This window comes from Excalfactoria chinensis, chromosome 4 (genome assembly GCF_039878825.1).
Source record: "Excalfactoria chinensis isolate bCotChi1 chromosome 4, bCotChi1.hap2, whole genome shotgun sequence".
NCBI classification, from domain to species: Eukaryota; Metazoa; Chordata; class Aves; order Galliformes; family Phasianidae; genus Excalfactoria; species Excalfactoria chinensis.
In genome coordinates, this window is record NC_092828.1 from 45,593,745 (window position 1) to 45,604,617 (window position 10,873).

Consider the following 10,873-nt stretch of genomic DNA (forward strand, 5'->3'; position numbering starts at 1 on the left):
CCGCCCCGCCGGCTCCACCTGCCCGGGCACGGGGCCGGGAGGAGCCGCGTCGCCACCCCGGGGCTCCTCCACGTGGGTCCCATTAGCGTCATTTGCTCTCGGCAGAGGAGGGGGGGATTAAAGAGATTAGAATGAAAATAATTAAATGAGCTTCCAATTGCCCGGCCGGGCTCCTTGCAGTAGGGAGAGGAGACTAGTGATATCGCGGGAGCGTTTGGGATTATTATTATTCATTTTATTGTTCGAAAGGTTTGGTTTTAAAGGAAAGAACAAGAAACAAAGGGGGGGGGGGAGAGAGAGAGAGAGGGGAGGAGAAGAAAAAAACAACTTTGCAACTGTCACCGTGTTGCAAGCGTCAGATTAACCATTTGTCATAATGTGACTGCACTGTTTCCGATGGGTTTTCCAACCCGTAATCGTTTGTAACCTCTCAGCGTTGAATCAGGAAAGCAAAATAAAAAGCAAAAACGTTCTGATGCTTTGGGTTCTTTTAAAACGCGTTCTAGGCTGGGGAAAGTGGAGGTTTCTGTTTTCTTGCGGCAGTGAGAAGCGAAATAGCCGCGTATTACTATTTGGAATAACTCCACAATCTTGACGAAGGGATTTAAACGTTTAAAGATAACAGATGCGCTTTAGTCCGATGGAGCCGTGCCCGCCTCGTCACGCTCTTCTCTTTTTCAGGGTCAGCTCTGAGCAAGCGGTAGCTCAGCTCATACGCATCGCGCAGCGCACGCTGCACTGCGGTGGCAGACACGGAGCTAATCCAAACCTTACCTCAAATCTCAGCGTTTTCTTTTGAATCGATAAAATCGAACCGCTTGGACCCGTATCCACGGCAACAATGCACAGGCTGAGCTAGCGGCCAGAGCCTTGCCTCTCTGCTGTTTCTTCTTGAAAGGAACGTGTTCGCATTAAGCAGTGATAACGCCAAGGGGCCCGCTTCGGGAAATTCACGGAGTAGGTTCTCAGCGGCACACCGAAGGGAGAAAGAAAAGAAATAAGGAAGGAAAGAAAAACGGAGGACGGAAGGAAGGGAGCCGCCGTTTGGGGCAGCCCCGGCCCCGCTTCTCTCGTTGGCACCGTGACCCCAACCCACCCCTCGCAGCAGAATAAAGCTCTGCAAAGCTGCAGCTTCCAGCCGTCATGCCTCAGCTACCCGAAGGCACAGCTCCAGAGCGGGGAATTCCATTTCCTAATTAAAATCTCGTCGGAAGAACTCAGGGATCTGTTCTTCTGTACTCTCCGGGAGTGAGAACACCGCAGCAAAATCAGTACGACTCTACTGCGCGGCTTTGGGCGTATTCTCTGCGCCTGCTTCGGCTCAAAGGGTCCTTCTGAAGCTGAGAATTTGCCCTGGAGCGCTGTTATTTCTCAAATCTTCCAGGGTGAAATTAACGTACAGGCGTTTCTTTGATACGGCTGGGAGGAGAAAACTCGCGTGTTGTCACGAGTTAATTTTCAGCTACTAGAGGAGTTCTTGACTTTAAATATTTTTCTTTCCTCTGTAAAAGTTACCGGCTTGCTTTTAGAGGTCATACAGCGGGCCGAAGCCCCCAAGCCAGCATTCAGCAACAAGCGCGGTCCCGTCCAGCAAAGGATAGTAGAGCCCTACCCACCCCTTCGTGCTTTTCTCATTACCCATAAACCGTTTACAGCCTCTCGGCCAAAAGTGTTTGTCGGGAGCGCGCCTTTACCAGTAGTGCCGCGGCGGCATTCCTCCTAACGCCTCCCTTCCCGATCCTATTACCGGCCCTGGTGCTGCTTACGGACAGTAAAAGTCCAGCGGGCAGGGAGCCGAGCAGGTGCCCGCTGCGTGTGTTAGTAATAACCGTTCTGAACTCTTCTTCGAGGAAAATAGACAATCCCTCCCTCCTCACTCTCCGAGCCCCTCCGTTCCCCACCCCGCAAGATGGAGAGGAATGGGAGCAGCGACCGCTGTAAGAAGCTCTTCGCATCTCCTCCGGCTGTGGGGCAGCTCCGCGCCCTTTAGCAAACACCGAGGTGAAGCGGTAAAAAATAAAATGCTATTGACCGAAACGGGTGTACCTTTGCTGGCCGGGAGCGATGCTGCTGTTCTCCCTTATTTCGGGACTGGTGCATTTCGGGGATACCACGCTCCTCCGGTAGCGCCCCTCAGTCACCTACAACGGCACGAGGTTGGGTGTAAGGCACAGCAGCCTGCACGCTCACACACACACGTTTTTTGGCTGCTGGGGGAGGCCCGCAACCCACTGATGCCAGGCAGCTTCCCCCCGCCCCTGGGCGCCCTCACAGCATCTCAGCCCCCAGACCGACGGGAAGCCCTCGCCTTCCAACAATTCCTTTCCTTCCTTTCTCCTTTATTTATTTATTTATTTATTCTTTTTCTTTTTTTTTTTCTTCCCCCCCCCCTTCCTTTCCTGAGTGCTGTACTGTGGCCAGACTTGCCCTGCCCCTGACGTGCTGCCAAGCAGCCGCCCACCCCCACCCGAGGCTTCCCGGCGCTCTGTCCCGGGGTCCGGGCAGGGAGAGACCTTGGGGGGGGGGGACCATGAGACTCGCGGGCCGGCAGAGCATTGGGGGACTCACTCGGTCCGTCCCGCCGCCCCCCAGGACAAGGGGCGCCCCGACAGCTCGCCCTGAGCCGGCCCCACAGCACCGCGAAGAGCCGCCGACACGCTTTAAGAGCCGGGCGGGACGGAGTCCTCCTGACACGGGCGTTTGATTTAAAGACGTCTCCCGAGAAACACAAATAAATAACTTCTCGAGGAGAAAATGAACCCGAGCCCAAAGCTGACAGGGGCAGCAAACGCTAAAGATGTGTACGGACGGGAGAAAGAGCAAAAGTAAATAAATCTTGGTTACCTAATTGAAAAGCAGAAGCGAGCCCTTTGTGTACACAGCGCTTCAGGGAGAAGAAAACCAGAGCTCGGGGGACGCGAGGAGCTCGGCGCCCGCCCTGAGCTGCTCTGTGCCGTCGGTGAGGCTCCTCCGGCGGCGAGAGGTTGACCCCCGTCAGCTGAGGGCGGCCTCTCTCAACCCCAGAAAAAGGAGTAAAAAAAGAACTATAGGAACAGCCCAGGAGCTTCCCTGGCTGCGGGGCTATACTCCTGGGAGAATGCAGAGGGGCACTTCGCCCCCGAAACAAGAGTTAAGGGATGTGTGGGAGAGCTGGAAAGGTGCAAAGGCTCCCGAAATCGATTATAGCGTTACCGTCTGCAGGCATCTCCAAAGCCGTCTAATTCTGACTAAGTACTGCAAAGGACCGACAATGAATATCTAGAGAGGGCTACTCGGTGTCTCTCGCATTTACCGGCAAGTTCTTATCCCTGTCTGTGCAATCATGCCCAGCACCTCACCTGATGTGCAGGCTGACACATACCACCAACCCTTTGTGCTGGTACTGTGCAGCAAAGACACTCCAGTGAGAAGAACTCAGCGTTGTGCACGCCGGTGTGGGAGAGCAGCAATGAGGGATGCCCAGGACACACTCTTGCTTCCTATAGCCTTCACAGTAATTAATAACAGCTGCAATTAACAGCTTCAATTTAACATCGTACAGTATTCTCCACTCCCTTCCGTTTTACTGTGCCAATTGCATGAAAACTTCCCGATAAGCTCCAAGTAACCCCTCTCTAGGACGTCAAGGACAGCTTCTCCCACCAGCCCCAAACTCATTTGCAGCAGTCCCACCTCATCACGTCAGCCTCCATCAGCACTTGCAGCAAAGCCAGCAGGCTGCTGTCTCCACAAGCAGAGCGCTTAGTTCTGCTTTGCTATCTCCGTTACAGACAAAACCAGTCTGTTAAGACTGAATTGATGTGCAGATCTCCATACTTGTAACAACAAAAACGAATGTTTATCCTGATACCTCTCCTGTTGAGATCTATGCATTGTGGCAGCAAGTTGGAAGTACCTTTGGAATTGTGTAATATTCTTGCTATACAGGTAAACATCTGGGTGTACCAGGAATGGAGATGTTGAAAACAGCCTCTTCAGTGTCATTAACACCATCTAGTGTAGTGCAAAACATAATGCAATTCCAGAAGAGCTGTCATTTTCCTCTACTATCCCGATTTCTTGACATCTCAATTTTCCAACTATAGGAAATGATGTTTTGAAGGTATTTGTAAGGTATGCGAGTGGAGCTACTACAAGTTGCATGCCTTAAAAATCTCAAAACAAACCAAAATCTTTGCACTTAAATAATCAGATTCCTGCTTTTATAAAAGAAAGCTGTTACCAAAAATAGAACACAAGTAGGCTGGTGAGCCCAGTCCTGTCATACTAGACCATGAGGGAAGGTGGGAGGATAGAAGCTGGTCTGCAGTCAGCACAGCTGCTCTGCTTGCCCAAGCTGAGCACCCTGCCCAGCACTGTTACACCCAGCTGTGAATTAGCACATCCTGTTCCTTGGGCAGCACTTCTTAGTTTGGCTACCTTGCAAATGTGGGCTAGACTGTTTTTAGGAACTCTCTGTGTTTCTGTCAGGAGTAGAATGAAAAGGCAGTAACACACACACACACACACACACACACACACACACACTTGCACAGTTCTATGTTGAGCTTTAGTGTATTTATTGTCTTCTCTAAAGAGCAGCTAAATGTGTATGAATTCAGGAATCTACCTTTGATGATGAGATGGCATTTGCACAAAACAGGACACAGCTGAAATGAAGTTGCTTTTAAATAATGTTTTCTTTGTGTGTGGCTTTTATTATCGTTGTTGTCATTATTATTATTATCATTATTTTAAGAAGGCAAACTGAACTGTGCCTTACAGCCAAAAATTAGCCACTTCACTGCTACGAATTCATAAACACTGTTACATTTTAAAGAGCATTAGATTTCACCTCTATCTGACTTAAAAGTGATGTATGTGAGACACATGAAACCTTCCAAAGAACTGCCTGTGTGCCAAATCTCACACCTGAATAAGATTCATTGTTCAGTGATTTCTATCCAGATCCAAAACTCAGCCATAGTTCAATGTATTCAGCCATTCAGGCAAACCTAAATTTGTCTCTTTTCTTTCCTGCAATAGATGGCATTTTATCCTCACTACCAGAAGGCACCGGCATGGAAGTGACATAAAGAAGGGAAAACTGCAGTTTTTCTCCTTCTGCAATGAAATATGGGAGTGCACTGTGTTGGTAGAGGTGCTCCAGAATGCGTGTAGTGGATAGATCAGAACATTTCTGCTCTCCCTGAAGTCAGAAAACATTGCTTTGGTGTGGCACTTAGCATCTACATACTCAAGAGCTGAGTCCTTGGATAGTTACACAGGAATATTCAAAGCTATTGAATACTGTGTGACTTGTTTTTGGCTGCTGAAACCTGCCCATGGGGACAAATCCCAAAAGCCACAACTGTGGGCAGAGCACAATAACAGCTTTAGGATTTATGAGGTAACGTTTTGGTCTCTAATATTTAGTTGGACTTCTAGTTATTATTATTTTATTTTTTTTTCCAACATTGCTTCTATTTCATAACTGTGTACTTTGGGACTTTAAAGGTTCCAGTGTACCTTGAACTAGGTTCTGCCTAACCACGATTAAGCCCTGAGCCCACTTGGAATCAAGAAAATATAAATAATAATTATAATAATGAGCATATCATTCTTATTTTTTAAGGAGAAATCATATTTTCAGCATATCAAAGAAAAGTGAGAAACTGAGTCAAAGAGTTACCTTTCCATGTGTACTGCAATATTCCACAGAGTGTTTTGGTTGGTCAGTCATTAAAAAATCTGGCTGTTTTGTCAATTCCTGAGCAAGCAAATTGAAATGGAGGATAGGTGGGGCTAAAGATGCGCCCCTGATTTCTGTGTTTCTGATGTGCTTTTGTAACTTTGCTGCATCCCTGTGCTGGACCATGAGCACTGTTCACCATCTTGCTGCCAGCCCCAGAGGATGTCCCAGCTGGCGCAAGGCCCAGGTGTCTTGTTGGGGAGAAACCTGCATGTTGAACCTGGGATGGAGCTGGAGAATTAGGCTTGCTGTGAGCAGCACGGGGCTGTGTGAGGGCTCAGGGGGTGCTGACAGCAGCTGGGGAAAGGATTGCGGACAGACATTTGGAAAGAAAAGGCCATGTGCCAGATGGCAACCAACCGGCAGGGCCCGGCATTGAACAAAAGCCCTGGGAAGGCGGGGGAAAAAGAAGAAGAAAAAAAACAGCCACAAGCAGGGAACTGGTCTTGTGGGGGCAATGCAGGTTTCATTGTGAGGTATTAAAAATAATAATAATAATCCACACCGGTCATTGTTTTTCCACAGGGCAACGTTTTATCAGAGACCTGCAGCAAAAACATTGCAAAATCTCACCTCGCTTATTTGTAAGTCAGAAAGCCATGAAGGAAATAAAAAGTTTTCTTCAAGGAGAGTTTGATGTGTTGTTTGCCTGCTCTGTCATTTTTCTTGTCTCTCTTCATAACCCCTATGCAACCCAGAAATGGCCAGTAAAAAAGAGAGAACCTCTGCTTGTTTAATTACTTCCTGAAAATTTGATAACTGCTACTTCAGCCCCATTGGATAATCTACTTTTAAATTGCCTAGTCTTTCAAAGACAGCATAATTATTTGAGCGCGCTTACTTCCCTAGCTATACATCATGCCTATCAAAATTAAATGTTTCCAACATACCATTGCGGCGTTTTAACATTTCACTTCTGTAATACATTTAACAGTATATTGACCCTATACTTCCTTTTTAACGAATTTTCATACCTCGGGCAGTGAAGCACTGCCAGAAGATGGATCTTTAGTCTCTGACTGGGGAATTGAGTAATTTAAGGAATGATAAAGAGACTCATAAAAAGCAGAATGTGGCTGTAATGTGATGTTTAAGAATTCTTTCCTTTATTTCAGTTTGAAGACTATTTCATTAATAGAATTAATTTTCAAGCAAAGTTATTTAAGCAGGAATCATCTCCTGAGTTTGCAGTTTTGTTTTGCATTTACCCAGAACGCGTGTTTTTTATCAGAGAAATTTTGTGAAGATTTTATTTCAAAATGAATAAAGCATTTATTAAAACTGCAGAAGAAATAATATGGTGTATTTTCATTCATCAGACCCACATTATAACTGGGAAAATGGTGAGTTTTTGAAATATTATTTCTCTGTGTTCCATCGGATTATTCCTACTTCTATATCATCACCAGGAAAAAGAAAAAAGAAAAAGAATCCTAAATAACAGTTACTGATAAATCAACAAACTAAGCACTGAGTGTGTGTTCAGGATGCATCCACTGCATCCTGCATGTGTTTTTCAAGGCTGAAAGGCTTCCCCCTGTACTTGGGTTTATTCAGTAAAGAAATTGGAGAAGTGGCTCCAAATACAGATTTTAGAGCACGTCTGAGCGTTCCTGTCTTAGGATATGATGAATTTGAGGTTTGGTGGTATTTAGTTGACCTTTATTTATTTATTTATTTATTTTTAAAACTTGTACTGAGTCACATCAGTAAGCCACACTTTCAGAAGAGAGAAAGGTTCTATTTGCAGAAATGCATGCAGAATGTAGAGGCAGATCCTGTTGGTGTATGTACTGCACGTGTGAGTGCGCATGCAAGCCAGAAGACTGTCTACAGCACATGTGCAGGTCAATCCAGCATGAGCAAAACCAAAAGCAAACGAGGTAAAGAAACGGCACGTAAAAAAAAAAAAAAAAAAAAAAAAAAAAAAAAAAAAAGGAGAAAAGAAAGAAGCCCCCCTTGGTTCTAAATCATCACAAAGACTGCAATATCCTGTTATCTATTGTAGTAACATCATATACAAAATAAAGAAACAAATGTTGCCCTTCTGTGAAGGGAGATAATAAAAGATTGATTCATTTAAAAGAAAAAAAAAAAATAGAGGAGATCAGAAATACATTGTTTTAATAGTTGTGCTAAAGAAAAACCCATATAGACTTAACTTCTAAGCAGCTTGAATTTCTTCATCATGGCTGTTACTGATGTCTTACGGAGTGAACAGCATAGATGAGATGAAGGACAACCAAAAGAGATTGGATCCCTGGTTCCCTCAAACCTGTTCCTAAAACCTATTGACCTAGGGGAGAAGAATTTTATATGCTGATCTTCATTTATGTTTCATCCTACCACAGACCTTAAAAAGACAGAAGAGATTTAAAAGCACCAATGTAATAAGTGCCCGTGGGGCTGACAACAAATGCATTTCACCCTAAAGATTACTTACTCACCACAGATTGGCAGAGGTTTAAAATACCCATCCAGAGTGCCTCTTTGATTCTGTTATTACGGTTAGCTAATGGTAATTAGGTAGACATTAGGAAGGTACATGTGTCAAGCTGTGACATCAAATGATGAGAAAATAACTACACCAGCACAGTCACGACATTGTTTAATTTCATATCAAGGATTAAAAAGTTATCTACCTTTTTCTATAATTTGGGTCCAAAATGTCATTGATTACTAAACTGTTTTTTGTCTTCCTTCATGCAGAAAACACACTTCAGAGTTGGGAAATATTCAAAATGGCAAATTTTGCTTGAACTTACAAAGCTATTGAAGAAGTAACAGATTAAAAAATAAATAATATTCATAAATAAATAAATCTTCAACTCTTACCCACTAGAAGATCAACACAACATGGTGTAGCAAAGTGAAAACTCACACAGGAGCATATCTAGAGATATGCTAGAAATCCATAGAACTCACAGAAATGAGCTTCAGCCGAGGAATATTTGTCAGATCTGGATTACTCCCAGTAATCAATAGTGCATATGCTTAGAAAGTGTATGTGGTATGGCTGCTGAACAGAAGAATTAAATGCCAACAGTTGGACTCGGGATCCCACGCAGCCCCCTACAGAAGTCTGGCCAGCAGTTCACACTAACACTAGTGGCAAATGCTCTGCACTTCCCAAACAGGCAGTACTCACCTAGCTGCCCAAGTAAGGCATTTGCTTAGGCAAGAGGTGTGTTAAAGGAAGGGAATATCCTTCCATATCCTGACATCTGCATTCATGCTTTCAGTGTACTTAGTCTTCTAGCATGCGTGCACAGCTAGTGCAATTAGAGGATAACGCCAGTTTGACTTGTAGCAAGTACTAAATGGCATACACAGCTTCACTCTATATCTGAGCTTTTTGATTTGTTAGTGTCTTAGACAGAGTGCGTGCTTAAATAACCAAAGTTATTATGAAAGAAGGAAAATGTCGTTGTTTATTTGTAGTTTGTTCATTTTGATTAATCACTGGCAGATTTGGAAAATTTCTGTAATGAACTAAACAAAAATGGTACTATTCAGAAGAGCATTCCCTAACGTTTCTCACCAAGTATCCTGTGCTTGCTTAATATTTAAGGTCAGAATAGTCACAGTAGAATTAAAGCACTGTTCTGAACTGAGCTATGCTCACACAGTGATTTATCAAAGCGGATTAGATCTTAAAAATCAATCATTCTAAATGAAAGAATTCCAGGTGATGCCCCACATGGAATTAATATCTAATTAACAATAACAGTCTCAAAGGGGGAAAAAACATTCTTCTTTAACTCATACACGTGTATCTCTTTCCAATTTTTCTTAAATTATATAGAAACTCTTGCAGTATCTGCCATAAAAACCTCTACACTTTTGTTTCAGCCGCAGTTATCAAATTCGTGTTACCCTGTATAAAATATTAACTAACTGCTTCTAAAAATCTTATCCTATAAAAAAGACTTGTACTTAAATCAGTTTCTGAATGGAAGTTTGACCTAGACTTTTTATAACAGCATTTTAAATCTCACCGATGGGAAGGGTTCTAAAAAATACCTTAAGGAGAACTTATTTTGATAGTAGTTCACATTATTCATAATAATAATAAAACCTAGATTTACTTTCTTTCTCCTGGTTTCGTATGCTCTGGGGCTGTTCTTGAACTGTTTGAATTTTATTTCATACTTCCCACATTCCTCTAATGGGGTTTTGCAGAGCTGCTCCGTGACAGCCATCATACAAATAGTTTTCTGGGTTTGAAATTTGTCTGGGTTACATGCACACTCCTTCGGGCAAGGCCCAGGGGAAATCCCCACTGTGTTGAGATCTGTTTTGCAACTGATTATGATGGAGCTGGCATTCTGTAGAGTAAATACATTTGTGAGAACCATGATGTTCCTGTACAGGTAGAGTGCTATGAAAATAGAAACAAGTCAGCTACTGTAGTCAGACAAGTACTTCCTTATTCTTAGAAAAATAAAGGAAAATGAGTTTTAAGTAAAAGTAATAGGCTACTTTTAAAAGTGGATGATTTTCTAACAATCTGCAGTTAAAAAATCATCTTGCGGGCCAAAGATTTCTTTCCTCCTTGAAGGATTTCTTTTTACTTATTTATTTTTGACTTTGAAGAAGGGTAAGGATTATTTCTTTAAACAACTGGCTGCAGATTAAAATTAACACTGTACGTTTCAATTATTATCAATTCATCAATGAATCAAGAGAGCTGGTATCTTATTTTAATTAAAATAGTTCCATCAGATAACCTAAGCCTCTAAAGCCATATATTTGATTTTAATTAAAAAAAAATTCTGGTTGTGATCATTGTTCAGAATTAATATACCAAATAAAATATGGGAAGAAAAGAGGTAAGGGGAGGTTATATAGTGTTACCTGATAAAAGGAGACAGTAATATTTAAAATGAGGTAAGTGTTACACCGATTTATGATGTATTTTATCTTCTGGAGAAACCCTAGTTTATCGTAGTGTCGTTTAGTTTGAAACGTCAGCTGTATATCTTTCTGCTTTCGAATGTTACTCTAGGTTGAAAGGAAAAGGTCTGCAGTGATGTGATGTATAAGCAGATCAAAAGCTCGGCATTTTTTCCTGGGATAATTCACTTTTATATTGAAATATTTTTGTTGTCATATGTATATAAATATTATAAATATCTTACA